Source organism: Phyllobates terribilis, unplaced genomic scaffold, assembly GCF_046119375.1.
Source record: "Phyllobates terribilis strain yellow unplaced genomic scaffold, ASM4611937v1 Scaffold_14__1_contigs__length_39327217, whole genome shotgun sequence".
NCBI lineage: Eukaryota > Metazoa > Chordata > Amphibia > Anura > Dendrobatidae > Phyllobates > Phyllobates terribilis.
In genome coordinates, this window is record NW_027362774.1 from 4,809,940 (window position 1) to 4,824,036 (window position 14,097).

Sequence of the window (14,097 nt, forward strand, 5' to 3'; positions counted from 1 at the left end):
GCCCCTTATGTACTAACTCGCCACTCGCCTTCGGCCTACTCGGGCCCTCACTAGGCTATACACACTAACGGCAGCTTGCCGCGCTTCACTGATCTTATGGCACCGGCACACCTTAAGCTCTATCTGGGCTCCCTGAATCTAGCAAGCAGGAGCCTCGTGCTCCACTGCTGAACTATTAACTGCGTTCTCTAGACTAGACTGAGCTCCACTGCAGACTGACCTCTCTTAGGCTTCTCTACTGCAGGAACTCTTCAGAGGAACTGAACTGCCTAGCTCCACCTTCCCTATTTATATCCCTTTTGGGCTCCCTCTGCTGGTCTGAGGTGGAAGGTGGAGATGTGTGAATGTTTATGGGGGCCTCTTGTGGAGGATTCCATCAATGCATTCTTGTAGGATCTGTGATACCAAGCGCAGCGGGGCATCACAGATGCTATTGACGACGAGGTTAGGTTGCACCTTCCTGAACAGAGACGGAGTACTGGAAGCACGTCAACAACTGCATCCTCAACCACAACTCTGCCTCTGACCACAAGTCGTAGTGGCTCTTCAGGTCACATGGGCTCTAAGCCTTGCATAGCCTGGGCATTTATTCAGATCGATAAGGATGACCCAACTCGTGTTATCTGTAATATTTGTCAGCAAAAGCTAAGTAGAGGCCAAAAAATACATAGTTTGAGTACTTCATGCATGTACCGTCACATGGATATGAAGCATAAGTTGCAGTGGGAAGCTCACTGTGCTACAATGCGGCCTAGCCGGCTGGGCCAACCACCGTCTGCCCCATCTTGTGCATCCGCAGCCTCTTCATCCTCTGCGACTGGGGGGACAGCAGTCACACATGTTTTTGGACGCAGACCTGCCACCTCTTTACCCGCAACAGCCAGTGTGATTGGCAGGTCGTCAGTTCATTGGGAAGTGGAAACACCTGCTAATGTTGAGCGCTCTCAAACATCGAGAGCACCACCTTTGGATCAAGGCAACCTAACATGTCCGCCTGCATCTTCCTCACAGACCGGCAGTTGCCGGGTACACCCTACTCAACACCGTCTAAGCACAACAGCCAGCCCTCGGTCCCTCAGATGTGGAAAAGTAAAAGACCATTTCCTCCTAGCCATGAGAAAGCTAAGAGGTTGAATTTCACCATCTGCAAGCTGTTGACTACAGAAATGCTGCCTTTCCACCTGGAGGACACAGAGGATTTTCAAGACCTTATGTCCGTCACAGTGCCCCAGTACCAGATGCCCAGTCGGCACTACTTCTCAAAGAAAGGTGTGCCTGCGCTCCACTAGCATGTCGCACACAACATCACCGCTTCTTTGAGAAACTCTGTGTGTGACAAGGTGCACTTCACCACAGACACTTGGACGAGAAGGCATGGACAGGGGCGTTACATGTCGCTGACTGGGCACTGGGTAACTATGGTGACAGCAGGACAAGGGGCTGCTGTCCAAGTCTTACCGTCCCCACGAGTTGTGTGTTAATCCTCTTTATCTCGAACTTCCTCCACTGCTTCTGCCTCCTCAACCTCCTCTCGGTCCTCCACCTGCACCCAAAGCCTGTCTGGTAATGCCACCTGCTTTCTAACTGCGCAGAAGGAATCCTGCACACCTCCTTACTATGCTGGCAGCAGGGCTCAACGCATCAGTGTTTACTTTGAAATGTCTGGGAAATGTGAGTCACACAGCTGAGGAGTTGTGGTCAGCTCTGGAGACCCAGTTTCATGAAAGGTTGTCTCCACTGGACCTGCAACCAGGGAAGGCCATGTGCGACAATGCTGCAAACCTGGGTGCGGCACTTCGCCGGGGCAATGTCACACACGTGCCTTGTATGGCTCACGTGTTGAACCTGGTTGTCCAGCAATTTTTAGCCCACTATCCCGGACTAGATGGCCTTCTGCAGAGTGCACGGTCGCTGTGTGCTTACTTCCGCCGTTCGCATCCCGCAGTTCAACGACTTACATCTCTACAGAAGTCGTTGGGCCTGCCAGTTCACCGGCTGAATTGCGATGTGCCGACACGGTGGAATTCAACTCTGCACATGTTGCAGCGACTGTGGCAGCACCGACAAGCCCTGGTGCAATACGTTCTGACGTATAGCCTGGGCCAACGAGATCCAGAGGTGGGGCAAATCACGCTGGAGGAGTGGTCTCAGATCAGGGACCTATGCACCCTTCTGCACAGTCTTGAAATGGCGACGAAGATGTTTAGTGCTGACGATGCCATTATCAGCATGACTATTACGGTGATTTACATGCTGGAGCACATGTTAAACAGAATTCGGAGTCAGGTGGTGGGACAAGAGGAGGTGGAGGAAGTAGAGGAGGAGTCGTATGCGGAAGGGATAACATCTTCAAGGTCCAGACGGTTGGCAGCACCAAGGCAGCAGGCATGGGAGGGTGGGGGAGAGGGATTAACCAGGGCACATGGTAGCAGCCAAACTGTTGAGGAAGGTGCAGGAGCCGAGGAAGAAGTGGAGGACGAACTGGCAATGGGCATGGAAGACTCATCAGATGAGGGAGACCTTGATCACATTTCTGTTGTGCGAGGTTGGAGGGAGAGGGCAGAGGAAGGAAGCATGATTCTTACCTCGCTACCAACACAACAAGGACTTGGTCCTTCTGGATGCGCAAGACACATGAGTGCCTTCTTGCTGCACTACCTGCAACATGACCCCCGGATTGTCAGAATTTGAAGCAATCCCGACTACTGGGTTGCCACACTCTTAGATCCCCGGTACAAAAGTATATTTGCCGAAATAATTCCTGCCATAAAAAGGTATTGACGAATGCAGGAGTATCTGTTGCAGAATCTTACATGTGCTTTTCCACAAAACACCAGTGGTGCACGTAGTGAATCTCACAGTTCTAACTTGCCAACGGTGGGACTGTCAAGTCTTCATCACTCAAACAGTAACAGTAACACAGTATCTGCTGGTAACAGCAATTTTGTGGAATCATTTCACCACTTTTTTAGACCATCCTTTGCAAGGCCACAGGAGACAAGAAGTCTGACACATAGTCAATGCCTAGAGAGGATGGTACAGGAGAATCTCCAAGTGAACATCGAAGCCACGACTGTGTCACTGGACCCTTGCTCATTTTGGTATTCCAATCTTGAAAAATCGCCGGAGCTAGCCACTCACGCCTTGGAGATCTTGTCATGCCATGCAGCCAGCGTTCTCTCTGAACGTGTGTTCAGCACTGCTGGTGGTGTGCTGACAGATAAGCGCACGCGGCTCTCCACTGAGAATGTAGACAGACTCACGTTCATAAAGATGATCAAATCATGGATTCGCAAGGACATTTCTACCCCTGTGTCATCCTTGGGAGACTAAAAGCTTGGGGATTTGGTAAAATCACCTCACCAACCGTTTTAAGCAACAGTGGGGCAATTGATGCCACTTAACCCTAGAACGCATGACCATAAAAATCTACACTTTCACATACCTGGGGCCCTTTAGGCCCGTGTGCAAATAACATGGAATAACTCAAACTCAAATGACAAACAACTATATACATGAAGAATACCTAGAGTTTCAAAATTCTAACTAAAGCAATCTTGCAGAAAATAGAAAACAATTAACTGGGCGGGCCTGCAAGGCCACAGGTATGCGTTCTAGGGTTAAGTGGTGTCTGTGCCACAATTTTGGGAGTCCCCTTGCTGTGTCTTACGTGACGTTGGCATCGTCAATTCCAGGTGGGTTGGGTCGCACCCCCCCCTTTTAACTGTAAGAAACTACATACACTATGGCTTGGGGTAACACAGATGGTTGAGTCTGAAGAGCTGTTTACTCAGAGGTCTGCTCCAAATCTTCAGTGTCTGCTAGTCAGCATAGAATTTTTAACTGCATCTAGCCTAGGCAATACTTTGGGCGTAGTAGCCCAGCTGCGAAGCAAGCTGCACCGCCTGTGTATCTAATAAGAATTTTTAAATTAATCTAGCCTAGGCAGGCTGTGGGGACCCCCAACCAAACCCAGATGCTCAGCCCCCCTACCGCCCCCCTTTCATGGACAACCCAATAATGTAACTCTTACAACTGGATGGGTGAGGATCGGTCACAGCTTTATTAACTCTTTATACTCATTCCATTAGAAAGGCATTTTATTTCTAAAATAATTCAGCTTGTTGCAGCATGCCCTGGGTCCCCACTCCGGCAAGTTGGCCAACAAGTGTAACTCTCCAACATGTCCTATTTCCAGGCCACGGAGGATCCAGCGTACTCGTATGCAGGACTCTGACCCTCACCCATCACTCTTAACGCTTGTTCCACTCCGTCCTGGAGTCCTGACAGGAATATGTCCAGTCCAATATCTATTAAGTGAACACCGTCGGGCCGTATGAGGCCTGCTTTATCTCCTTCCAGTTGTCGGTGTCGTATCACTACACCGCCTCTGTCTCTTCTAAATTTTGCCATCCGAATATTTATTACCCGCCTTGTCCATTCGATGGCCGTGATGTCTCGCGCACCTTGCCATACCGCTATCGGCACAATCTCTGACCATACTATAGCTAATTTTGTGAAAAATTCTCAGAAGCGCTCAGTGTCTAGTTTCATTATTGCCATTAGTTATGCGCTCTTGTGATGACCTAGGTTGTTTCCCCCGGCCTGTATAACTAAGATGACCGGACCTCTTGCCTCTCTCCCTACCTTGATTACCTCCATTAGTACCTGTGGCCATAGCAGGCCTCTAATACCTCTCCAGTTGAAATATGTGTTATGAAACTATAATTTCCTCCCGCCTGGGCGGACTTTCGCCCTTTTTTGTGCCCAATATATATACGAGTGGCCTATCACTCACACTGTTGGCTTAGCGTCACCTGTAAAAGAAACAAACCACGTTAGGATAACAAGTCCGGTCTTATGTATCTCGCCAAACACGTGGATCGCCATCTCCCTATCCTCTAAACTTCCGTTTCTGACAGTCCTGCTCTTGCTGCTTCCGTGGCCGCACCTATGCGGAATGAGTGTGTCCCGTAATCTTTGGGGTGGTTCCCTGCCGATGTTATTCATTTATTAAATATAGCTTGGAACAGGTATCTTGATAATGGCGTTCCATCAATGTGTGATACAAAGAAATTACTTTGTGATCTGATGGTTAAATATGTTTTTACTATTGTTACCCGACTCAGTGTACCGTTTGTGGGTTGTAGAAGTACCCAAGTGCCCCTGCCCGCTGGAACCGTTTTCGATTTGTGTATGCGTAGACATATTGCATTATTGGCTATGACTACGTCCTGGTGTAATAAGCCTCCACTGGTGGTAATTTTGGATTGAGGGACTAATTCGCTTATACATAGCGCCCCGAAGAAGGCGATCACAAATGCAGTAGACATTAGTGTTGCTTCAAATTGTGAGTGTCATGTTAATGGTGTTAGGGATAAGATGTGAGAAATCAGTTTTAGTGACACGGGACAGGACGTCTACACTCCTGACTTGGCTGACCCCTTTTCCACCCTTTTATGGATTGTCTGATGATGAATCTTTGTCACATCTCCCCAATTCAGTAGTTGGAAGTGAAATGCTACTCCGGTCAGACACCGCTGCGCTGACGCCCCTGATATGCCCCTCATCATTAGCTGGTGGAGAAATTCTATGGTGACTTGTGATCTGGCTTGTTCACATTGGTCAACCCGTCTGCCTGCTACTAGTCGTGTCCACTCTTCCCATGCCTTACCGTATGCTTGCCACGTTGACGGGGCAACTGACGCTCTGATTAATGGCATCAACTATTCGCCACTAGATCCCATAGGGAGGGTGGGCAACTGTTGCCCGATGGGTGGGCGTTGTGGAAGAGCTCTGTGAAAATCTGCCAATTGAATTGTTATAAAGCGTTAGCAGCAGCTTTATACCCCTCAGCATAGTGGCTAGCGCGGACCCATACATTGTGTTTTAGGCACAGGAATACTAGTCTGGGTAGTAGGCCTAGCACTGGGAGAGACGATGATGCCATCTTATTAATGCAGTGCGCTAGGCTGGTGTTTTGTGTTATGAAGCGTATATTTTTGTTAGCCAGGCGCGCGCCCCATATTTCTATTGCTACCACTATTGGGAAAAATTATTTTCAGGGCTAGATGCAGCTAAAAATTATTATTAATTTCAAAGCTGGTGGAGCTTGGTATAGATGGCCTAATACAATGAGTCCCACACACTGCTAGAAGGCCAAATATTTTTTCAGAGCTAGATGCAGATAAAAATTATATTCAATTTGCAACCTGATGGAGGTCAGTATAGATGGCCTAATACAATGAGTCCCACACACTGCTAGAAGGCCAAATATTTTTTCAGAGCTAGATGCAGATAAAAATTATATTCAATTTGCAACCTGATGGAGGTCAGTATAGATGGACTAATAGAACAAGTCCCACACACAGCTAGAAGCCCAAATATTTTTTCAGAGGTACTGTAGATGCAGATAAAAATTATTTTTAATTTGCAACCTGATGGAGGTCAGTATAGATGGACGAATACAACAAGTCCCACACACTGCTAGAAGCCCAATATTTTTTCAGAGCTAGATGCAGACAAAAAATTATTTTGAATTTGCAACCTGATGGAGGTCAGTATAGATGGACTAATAGAGAAAGTCCCACACACTGCTAGAAGGCCAAATATTTTTTCAGAGCTAGATGCAGAAAAAAATTATATTCAGTTTGCAACCTGATGGAGGTCAGTATAGATGGACTAATACAACAAGTCCCACACACAGCTAGAAGCCCAATATTTTTTCAGAGGTAGATGCAGAAAAAAATATATTCAGTTTGCAACCTGATGGAGGTCAGTATAGATGGATTAATAGAACAAGTCCCACACACAGCTAGAAGCCCAAATATTTTTTCAGAGCTAGATGCAGATAAAAATTATATTCAATTTGCAACCTGATGGAGGTCAGTATAGATGGACTAATAGAACAAGTCCCACACACAACTAGAAGCCCAAATATTTTTTCAGAGGTAGATGCAGATAAAAAATATTTTTAATTTGCAACCTGATGGAGGTCAGTATAGATGGACTAATAGAGAAAGTCCCACACACTGCTAGAAGGCCAAATATTTTTTCAGAGGTAGATGAAGAAAAAAATATATTCAGTTTGCAACCTGATGGAGGTCAGTATAGATGGACTAATACAACAAGTCCCACACACTGCTAGAAGCCCAATATTTTTTCAGAGCTAGATGCAGAAAAAAATTATATTCAATTTGCAACCTGATGGAGGTCAGTATAGATGGACTAATAGAATGATGCTATGCCCAAAAGATTTTACTTCACTAGGTGCAGTAAAAAAAATGGTATTCTATACACAGCTGGTATATCTTGCAACACAGATAGGCTACTCCACTGACTAACACACTCTGCAATAGGCCAAAAAGGATTAGCTTTGCTAGATTCAGCCAAATGCTGTGAAAAAAACTTGCACAGCACTGGCACAGACCTGCCTGGCAAAAACTGATAGGAACTGATGTAACCTAGTCCTGAAAAGGACTCCAATTACAATTAGTCTTTACTAGTGTTGAGCCACCCCCGTAGTGTTCGAGTTCGGTTCGGTTCGTCGAACACCCGTGTGTTCGCCGAACTGTTCGTCGAACTGTTCGTCGAACACCTTCGAACACCGTTAAAACCAATGGCAGGCAAACAAAAACACATAGAAACACATAGAAAACACCTTCAAAGGTGTCCAAAAGCTGACAAACTGCTCAGAAGACATAACTAACACATGGAAAAGTGACAAGTACATATAGTCATGCGAAAAGAAAAGAGGTGGAGGAGTAAAAGGAGGGGGAGACACAGATATAGGCATGTCATGCCCTTCTAAAATCCAAAAAGTGAGAAGCCGACACGGCCAGTCCGTTCCTGCCCGTGCCACCTCCGTGTCGCTGGGTTTGTGCCAGAGCCGCGGTGGACCCTGACGGCCAGCCCCCCTCTCCCAATACTGGTGCCTGTCCGCTGGTGGGTCGAGCGAGCCCCCCTGTGGTGGAGGCAGCTCTAAGCTTTTTAATTTAAATTGTCTCTCTAATTTGAATGAATACACTTTAAATCCATTTACAAGGATCTATTGGAGGGCAAGTCTCATGCCAGCAGCCACGTAATTCCAGCTCCAGTAGCGTCCACTAAAGCTGCTGCAGTTAAAAAACTTTTATAAGGATCGAGCTCGGCTGTCCACCGCAAGGCATCCTACTGCCAGTCCCAGCCCCTATGCCTTGGGGTGCCTCCTGATGCTCTTCACTGAGTATCCCGTGGTCCCGAAGCATTTCCTTTGAAAAAATGAAGTGTCCAAACTACAGGTGGTGTAGCTTGCTTAACAGCCGGGATAATCCGCTGACTAGCAGACCCTGCTACTAGGCACAAAGTATTTCCTGGGCTAGATGCAGTTAAAAATTTGTAATTAGATACTCTCGTTGGATGCTGAGAAAGCATTCCATAGAGTCTCCTGGCACGCCATATATGATTCTCTTAAAAAGCTTGGGGTAGGGGTCTAGGGGACCCTTTTATAGCCAAAATCACGGCCCTGTATCGCAATACGTCACCTAGGCTGAAGATAAATGGAACTGTAGCACCCTGAGGGCTCGGTTGCTACAGAGGTATTGCACCTCACCCAGAGGTGTGATATCTCACTCTCAGGTAAGGATGTAGTGTGGATCAGGACCCGACACCTGCATGCATTACACCACATTGCCGTGGGGCAGGGCGACCAATATGCCACTGAGATGAGCACGACAGTCCCTGTCCCTGGCTGGAGTGGGGGGAGGGAACACTGAGGAAGGGGAACCCTGTAGTGCAGGAGCAGGGAGGAAGCAGTTCCTGGGTGCATTGAGAAGGGAGTATAAAAGGTGGGCACCATCTTAGTTCAGTGCAGAGAAGTCTGAGCAGAAGTGGCAGGGAGCAGGGGCTCTGCATGAGCTCTGCTCCGGAGGCGGGCCTACTAACAGAGGCCCAGGCCTGGAAGAGGGAGAAGGAAGGAAGAGGAGCGGAGAAGGCTCCAGGAACGAGGAACGAAGGGATCTCAGGGGTGCGGATGGGCGAGTCGCCACCGCACGCCAGAATCCACCCGCGTGGAGGGGTCAGGCCAAAGGGGGAGACCGGTCCCCGAAACTAGTGGAGGCAGGAAACGACCCTCAGCTAGAAACAGGAGGCTGTGACATTTTATGTGGCGCAGCCCCTCGCTACACCCGCTAGGAAGGCACCACATAGGGTCAGGGAAACTGGCGCCAAGTTTACCAAGAGGAGGCCCGAGGCAGCCGGACAGAAGGGTTGGTAAGAAAGGCCAGACAAAGGACACACAAAGGGGGTCCTGTGAAGCGCTCCAAAGTTATCTGGGAGTTGTCTGAGCCCCTCACCTGGTGAGCACAGTATGACGTGGGCAGCCGTTACCTGCAGACGTTGTCTGGATAATAAGAACTGTGAGTAAAGGCCCTGGACTGCATCACTGACTCCGTGTCGTTACTGCTGCTGCCCTGCACCATCACCCCCATCCTCCGCATACACTGCCCTGAGGCTATACTCCTCCCGTGGCGAGTTATGCTACGCTCTGCTGCACCCACAACACCAGCCTCAGCAGTCTGCCCTGGAGCGGCGGTTCACTCTGACCGCAATCCACGGGTGGCGTAGTCGGACATTTAAACATCAAAACCACATAAATAGTTCCGCCACTGGTTTGACCGCCCTGAGCCACGGAACCGGGTTGCCGCCACGGAGACTACAACCACCAGCATCCACCAAAAAGGGTCCGGCTCCGGGTGTCCCAAGGCCCAGGGGGCGCGTCAGAACATTTTCATCACCTTTCACAATCACCAATGGGACAAGGCAGGGATGTTCTCTGTCCCCTCTCTTATACATCCTAGTGACGGAGCACCTGCTCTCATCAATTCGCCATAACCCCAATATTAGGTGGATTGAGGTGGGAGGCACCGAGTACAAGTGCTCTCTATTTGCTGATGATGTCCTAGTATATATCACTCAATCACATATATCCATCCATGCTGTTATGGCTGAAATAGATCACTTTGTTACATGGTCAAATTTTAAAATCAATGAGCGAAGTCTGAGGCCCTCGATGTCTCCCTCCCCAAATCCATATAGGATTCCATCCAGTCCAACTTTCCCTTTGCCTGGCCCTCACAGGGTATCAAATACTTAGGAATTCCTATTCATAGAGACCTCTCCCATCTATGTTATCTTAATTTTGGGCCCTTTATTGAACAACTCCATACAGACCACGGTTGGCAAGTTAGAACTGTAAGATTCACTACGTGAACCACTGGTGTTTTGTGGAAAAGCACATGTACACTGTGTTCCAAATTATTATGCAAAAAGTGTTTAGGAGTGATAAGGGAAGAATTAGTTTGTTTGTCAGTTAAACTCATTGATGGTGATGTGTGTCAGGGCTCTTTATATCACTGTAAGCAATTGCAGACACCAGTGCTAATTAGTTTGGCAGGTGTGTCCAATGAAAGGCAAGACTACTTAAGAAGGCTCTCTCACATTATTCAGCAGCCTACATTTTCTGCCAAAATGGGAAAGAAAAAGGATGTGTCGGCTGCTGAGAAGCAACAAATTGTGGAGTGTTTAGGTCAAGGCATGACTACAATCAACATTGTGCGATGATCAGGATGAAGTGTCTTGGCAATCAAGAAGTATGTAGCTGATTCACAGTACACATGTGTGCGTGCTGATAAGGGCAAACTCTTTCCTACAGGCAATTACGTCAGGTTGAAAGAGCAGCGGCAAAAAAGCCTTGTCATAGCAGCAGACAAGTTTTTGAAGCTGCTTGTGCCTCCAACGTCCCCCGAACAACAAGATGCAGGGTCCTTCAGAGGTTTGCAGCTGTGCATACGCCATCCTGTCGACCTCCTCTATCCACTTCACACAAGCAGAAACGGCTCCAGTGGGCCAAACATTACATGAAGACTGATTTCAAAACTGTTTTGTTCACGGATGAGTGCCGTGCAGCGCTCGATGGTCCAGATGGATGGAGTGGAGGATGGCTGGTTGATGGACACCCCACGCAAACACGGCTACAGCGCCAACAAGGAGGAGGTGGAGTAATGTTTTGGGCTGGAATCATGGGGAGAGAGATTGTCGGCCCCTTTAGGATCCCTGAAGGCGCTAAAGATGAACTCCATAATGTATGTGGATTTTCTCAAACAGCACTTCCTGCCATGGTTCAAGAAGAAGAACCGTGTATTTCACAGCAAGATCATTTTTCTGCATGATAATGCACCATCTCATGCTGCACATAAAACATCTGCATCTCTGGCTGATATGGGCATAAAAGGGGACAAACTTATGGTGTGACCCCCATGCTCCCCTGACCTCTACCCCATTCAGAACCTTTGGAGCATCATTAAAAGGAGTGTCTATGATGGCGGGAGGCAGTTCACATCTAAGCAACAGCTCTGGGAGGGTATTCTGTCCTCATGCAAAACAATTGAAGCAGAAACCATCCAAAACCTGACAAATTCAATGGACGAGAGAGTTCAGAAGCTCCTTTCGAACAAGGGGTCCTATGTGAAAATGTAACATCACCTAGAATAAAGTTTTGAGTTGAAAACTGTTTGATTTCAGTTTCTAACAACCTGCTAATGCTTATAATTTCAAAAATGACCATTTTTTTGGTCTTTATTAAAATGAAAAGGTTGATCGAAAAGTTTGGGGGATCTAAGAGTGTGGCAACCCAGTAGTCATGACTACTTCGAATTCTGACAATATGAGGGTCATGCTGCAGGTAGAGCAGCAAGAAGGCACTTATGTGTCTTGCGCATCTTGGAGCCCCAAAATTATTTTCCGGGCTAGATGCAGCTAAAAATTATTTTTAATTTTAAATCTGGTGGAGCTTATTATAGATGGCCTAATAGGATCAGTGCTGCACACTGCTACTGACGCACCCCTGGGCCTGTGTCGCGCAGCGTTGCGCACGCGGGAGCTTACCCGGAGCCGGATCTGTTGAGGGTTGTAGTCTCGTGGCGGTGACCCGGTCCGTGCCCAGGGAGTCAGACTAAGTGGCGCTGTATTAGTGGTAGATGTTGTACGACTACGCCACCCGTTGAACGCAGCGAAGGAGCTGCCGCTGCAGGGCAGACCGCTGAGGCCGGTGGTAGGATTGTGCAGCGTGATAGTATCACCCCCAACGGGAGGGGTATGGCCTCAGGGCAGCCGACGTGGATGATGGGGGTAGCAGGAACCACTCGGAGACGGTACGTTGTAGTTCAGGGTCTTTACTGGTGACAAAGATAGACCCTCCCGGAGTACTGGCTAGCGATTGGGGCCTGGTCAGTCCTTGAGCAGATGGGATCTCCCCTGGCCAGGCGGAGTTGTAGGCCTCCCAAACTAACTGTACTCTTCTGGCTACCTTGCTAGAGGCGGGTATAAGTAGCCCACGTCCCTGAGTGTACCGTGTGGTGCTCACCCGTATGGCCGGTGACTCGGGGCCTTCTAGTAGCTTCCGCTCCATGACGGCGGTGCTGGTCCCACGCGTGTGACCGTGCCTTCGGGTTTCTTGGCCAGAGGACCTGAAATCCCCTGCCGGTCGGTTTCTGCTGCTGGATAGGAGTTAGTCCCCACAGCCTCGGACTCCGGGTCCGGTGATAGCTTCTCAGTCAGGGCGAGCTCTGCAGCTGCCAGCCCCTGACTCTTTGTAGTACTGCTCCCACAGAGCTCCTGTTGTTTCTTCCTATGCTGCTTCTCTTCTCTGTCTCTACTTCTTCTCTACTCACTAACCCTGCCTCAGCCCTAGGTTTATATAGGGAAGTTCTTCCCCTCCCAGGACTGGGCAAGAGGTGTGGCATGCACAGGATCCCTGACCAAGAGACCTCCCACCTGCTCTCAGACATAACATTGCTGTTACTGTGGAAACCAGACCCCTGGGGTGCCACACTACAAAGCCCAAATTATTTTCCAGTCAAGATACAGATAAACATGATTAGTAATTTGAAAGCTTAAAACGGTTGGTAGGGTGATTTTAAACAATCATCAAGCTTTTACTCTCCCCAGGATGACACAGGGGTAGAAAAGTCGTTTCGGATCCATGATTTGTTCATCTTTATGAACGTGAGTCTGTCTACATTATCAGTGGAGAGCCGCGTGCGCTTATCTGTCAGCACACCACCAGCAGCGCTGAACACACGTTCAGACAGAACGCTGGCTGCGGGGCATGACAAGATCTCCAAGGCGTAAGTGGCTAGCTCCGGCCATTTATCCAGATTGGAAGCCCAAAAAGAGCAAGGATCCAGTGACACAGTCGTGGCTTCAATGTTTACTTGGAGATACTCCTGTACCATCGTAACTAGGCGTTGACTATGTGTCAGACTTCTTGTCTCCTGTGGCCTTGCAAAGGATGGGCTAAAAAAGTGGTGAAATGATTCCGCAAAATTGATGTTACCACCAGATACTGTGGTTCTGTTACGGTTTGAGTGCTGAACACTTGACGGTCCCACGGTTGGCAAGTTGGAACTGTGAGATTCACTACGTGCACCACTGGTATTTTGTGGAAAAGCACATGTAAGATTCTGCAACAGTCTCTGCTGATACTCCTGCATGCGTGCATCCCTTTCTATGGCAGGAATAATTTCTGCAAATTTACTTTTGTACCGGGGATCTAACAGTGTGGCAACCCAGTAGTCAGGATTATTTCTAATTCTCACAATTCGAGGGTCATGTTGCAGGTAGTGCAGCAAGAAGGCACTCATGTGTGTTGCGCATCCAGGAGCACCAAGTCCCTGTTGTGTTGGTGGCGAGGTAACAATCATGCTTCCTTCCTCTGTCCTCTCTCCCCAACCTCGCACAACAGAAATGTGATCAAGGTCTCCCTCATCTGATGAGTCTTCCATCAGTTCGTCCTCCACTTCTTCCTGGGCTCCTGCACCTTCCTCACTAGTTTGGCTGCTACCATGCGCCCTGGTAAAACCATCTCCCCCACCCTCACATGCCTGACGCCTTGGTGCTGCCGACCGTCTGGACCTTGCAGATGTTAGCCCTTCCGCATACAACTCCTCCTCCCCTACTTCCTCCACCTCCTCTTGTGCCACCACCTGACTCCGAATTCTGTTTAACATGTGCTCCAGCATGTAAATCACCGGAATAGTCATGCTGATAATGGCATCGTCA